The 4147-nt window shown below is 32.9% G+C and overlaps 1 long non-coding RNA gene across 4 annotated transcripts; it reads right to left on the bottom strand.

Annotated features, from left to right (window-relative positions):
* Positions 1–714: 714 nt before the first annotated feature.
* LOC125596567 lies at positions 715–3505 on the bottom strand. 4 transcript variants are annotated; one of them, XR_007331136.1, is made up of 6 exons: positions 3084–3215; positions 2814–2958; positions 2326–2662; positions 2116–2242; positions 1895–1943; positions 715–1773 (listed from the first exon to the last, which is right to left on the bottom strand). It is a non-coding gene; the product is annotated as an uncharacterized LOC125596567 (long non-coding RNA). The 4 variants fall into 4 exon arrangements; XR_007331137.1 differs by lacking the exon at positions 3084–3215 and adding an exon at positions 3228–3505 and having other exon boundaries at positions 715–1943; XR_007331135.1 differs by having other exon boundaries at positions 715–1943.
* Positions 3506–4147: the final 642 nt, after the last annotated feature.

Here is a 4147-nt window from a genome sequence, read left to right as displayed (position 1 = left end):
ATGTTTTTAATTTTATGTTTTGTAGTTTCTGTTAATATTATAAATAGTTTGACTTTATTTTTTTCTAAATTATTTTTTCCTATTAATATTATAGAATACAGATAAGATGGTGAGTAAACTGAATAAATAGGTAATTAAATCTTAGTTATGATCCAATTATTCTTTTATTTTGTTTATTTGGATTTTTCATAAGAAGAAAATGTTAAGCAGCAAATAATTTTAACATTTTTTTTTGAAAAAAATTAAGATCAGCTGATATTTTTTAAATTAAAAATCATGTGTTTATTTGTAATATTTAAAAATTATTTTTTTTTAATTTTTCATCGTATAATGAGGTTTCGTCACTCTGCATCGCATGGGATTTCCTTTATATTTTTTGTTGTTGTTCTTTAAATTTTTATCATTTTAAAAAAAAATTATGTTCTAAAAATAAATTCATTGTTTTTTTGTTTAACACTATTTATAGTTTAAAATTTATAGTTATAGGGTCATTGCTATACTTTATATTGTTCGTCAAACTTATTTGTTGCGAAAAGTATTCTCATTAATTTGTCAATAACCTTTTCTAGTTTGAAAGTATTGAGTATATAATAAGTGATTTGTAATGTCTGTCGAAGATATCTTTTTATTTTTTCATCATTTTATATTTAACTTGTTTGTTGTAAAGAAATTTAGCTTTCTTTTCAATGTTTTTTAAATCTATAACAAAGAGTGTACAAAAAGAGTGTGAATATATAACAGAACCATCTATAACAAAGATTATACAAAAAAGATGTGTATATGTAACAGAATCATGAAAACTCAATCAACATACTATAAGCTTAAAGAATTTATTTCTTTTTCAGAACTATTACATATTTATAAAGACCAAAAATGAGGAGACTAACATTCAAGCAGAGGACCAGATCAAAACTTCGAATCTCTTAAGGAAAATTTTGTATAAACTCTTAAGCAGATGGTATTTTATATATTATAAACATCAACAACCCAATTAAGCTAGGAACAGAAAAGAAATTTTTTTTAAAAAAAAGAGAGGAAAAAGACATTGTAGTGAAGTCTATTTTGAATCTCAAATATAAAGATAAAAAACCATAACTTTTCTTTCTATAACGATGTTGAAATGGGTTAGAAAACAGATTTTGATACACAGAATAAGCATGTTTTGTTATGTATTCTTGAGCGGCATCAAGCAAACTGTTCAATCAAGAAACATAAATTTTGCAAAGTTAAGCAATGCAATTTTCCCTTATGGGCGCTATTTTAACTTTAGCTTTAGCTTGCATTTCCATAGCAACCACACTCCATTAGGAGGCATGAGATTCAGCCAAAGAGGAACAGAAAACGACTCACTTCTCTCGTAAAAATGCACTCGAGAACATAATGTTTTGCAGTAATATTTATGGCTTCGTGCAAGAATCATTCTGCCTCGAAATCATCATACGTTTCTGTGATATGCAATGCATAAACTGTATTTTCCAGCTGCATTTTAAAAACTCTTATCTAATTAAAATTAATCTCAATCCAAACCTATCAATGGCTAAAAGAACCCAAAAAAAAACTAATCAAACTGCAAGCCTAGGTTCTAACATCACATCATAGACCCTCGAGCACTTGTTAAAAACGACTGCAGACCCAAATGAGACTTCTTTTGGGAATAACAGGACTTCAAAGTCGAGTTTATAACGATGTGGTGGAAGGGTGAGACACTTACATCAGTGCTTATTATGGCTGTCCTGTCAACGTCCAAGTGAAGTTTTGGAGGGTAGTGTCCTCCTAGATAAAATACATAGTGTTATGTTTACATGGGTAAATAGTTTGAGTCCACTCCACATTAATAAAAACAAATCAAGAGTTTCTCTCAACTCATATAACATGAAGGCCCCATACAACATACCGTCATCATGCTCAGGCAGAAGAGAAAGCGACATTTTTTAAAAGTCTGTCTGCACAGAAGCGAGCATAGATTAAAGTCATAATGATATAACCAAAAAAAAAAAGACCCAACAAAACATAGCAGAATATGTGTATGTGGGATAAGCGGGTCATTTTTCATAGAGAACGCAACATTACCATTAATCAAAAACCCATCATTCATAACCAAAAAGAGATACGAACCAAGTTACCAACAATATTTACTGCTCCACTGAGAAGGTGCCATGATTAACTCAGAGCCAGGGACTGGTACAACCTGAGTATCCAAACTATTTTCTTCCACCAAGCCCGGCATATACGAAGGGCCCATCTGCATAACTTACACAAAGAGCGAGAAGGAAACTTCATTAGGGAGATACAACATGAGTCACCATACCCAAAGCAATATCTGACCTGTACATGAGAATATATCTTAAGAGGAGAAAGCACATAGTCGGAACCGTCGATGGAGATGTAGAAAGAAAGAAGAGATGGAACAGTGTCGGAGAAATTTTAACAGGGACACTGGACCTTTGAACCCCTGTTGAACTGACATGTCCATCTTCTTATCAGCATCACTTGCATCAATTCTCGATTTTCATACCATATACAGATCTCTTTGCGTCTTAACTAAGCATAGCATCGTTTCTTATCATTTCTTTGCAGCAGCGTTATGATCCAGACTGTGAATCTTCGTCTATCGAGACGATGAGATCCAACCGCTCGACTCAAATCCGATAACCCGTCAGTCCTAAAAGTTTATATATGCTTAAAAGTTAGAAACTGAGGAATAAAAAAAAATCACTTAAGTTTGTCTAACGCTTATCGGCAAACAACCATTTCCTTTGATTGATACTGAAGCAATGAAGTAGTGGCTCAAAAGGAATTTGATGAAAACTTACAATTTAACATAGAGCAATATGGCTCTCACAGGAACACTGGGACCAACGAAGAAAAAGAAACCAAAGCCATGATCACAGCCAGTGACTCGATCTCTCATGATCACCACTTGTAAAAGCTCACCAAAACTCTGAAAGCACTCTCATCCTGCAAAAGAAATTGTTTCTGAGTATATATATATAGTAAAAACATATCGATCATACTGAAATCATATATATTAGAAAAAAAACAGAAATATCTATTTCAAATCTGATGGAGAGAATTAGAGCGACCTAAACTTTATGGGAAGCAATAGGATGTGTCGATGAATATGGAAAGTTTGGATCTTGATGGATCTTGTGAACCGATAGACATAAAAATGAGATTCTAGTGTTTTTATGAATCGAGAGGATGATGTTGAGGAGATGGGATCTGACCTTTTTATGGGGGGGGGGGGGGGGGGGGGGGGTAAACACCGCCTGAATGAGGAATTAGAAGCATTGAATGTTTGATTGGTGCTTGTTGGTGGTCAAAGGAGTAAAGATGCTTCTTAATGGCAATAAATTGATGAATCCGTAACGTTTTGGAGGAGACGAATCTAAGACGAACCGGCGCAAATGAAGCTCGATCCAGAGATTCATTAGGAAGATACATCTAGCACAACCTACTGAAACCCATTAATGGGACGGTTCTTGATGGTTAAGGACGATGAACTATAGATGACGATGCAGATAGAAGATGACGATCAGCGTGAAAAATAAAATGTTAACCTTACAAAAGCATTGGCTGTTTCCTTTCTGAAAACATAACAATAAAATATACAGCCCAAATAAGTTATTGAGATAGCCCATATAAAATCGTGATAAAACCCAAACGAAATTAATTAAACGCGGGACACGTGTCACGACCAGAAGACTCGAATTTCTGACCTGTCTGCTGAGGTGGACAGCCCAGGAGTGAAGCAAACTGTATTTTATATAATAAGATGTGTAACCAAATTTAAAACAATAAACAAAATTATGACATAAAAGCATAATTTTTAATTAAAACAGTCAAATACCATTAAAATTATGTTTTTTTTACAAAAGACATCTAATGATATTTTTCAATAGTTACAAAAGACATCTAGTAATGTTCTTAAAAAAAGACATCTAATGATGTTTTTACAAAATACATCTAATGATGTTAAAGTTTAACATAGTATAAACACAAAATACACCAAAATCAGATGGAAGAGTTAGTGTACAGAAGAATTTTGGTTAAGTTGTTGGCTTGATTGGGGAGTTGGAACAGAGGCATCACTCTTGTTGAATAGGTTCATAAGGTAACAGATGCATTCGTATAAAGGTTCATTTGT

The sequence above is a fragment of the Brassica napus genome, unplaced genomic scaffold (genome assembly GCF_020379485.1).
Source record: "Brassica napus cultivar Da-Ae unplaced genomic scaffold, Da-Ae ScsIHWf_1230;HRSCAF=1757, whole genome shotgun sequence".
In the NCBI taxonomy this organism is placed as follows: domain Eukaryota; kingdom Viridiplantae; phylum Streptophyta; class Magnoliopsida; order Brassicales; family Brassicaceae; genus Brassica; species Brassica napus.
The sequence above is the reverse complement of the archived record's forward strand: the minus strand, read 5'-3'. Positions and strand labels throughout refer to the sequence as shown.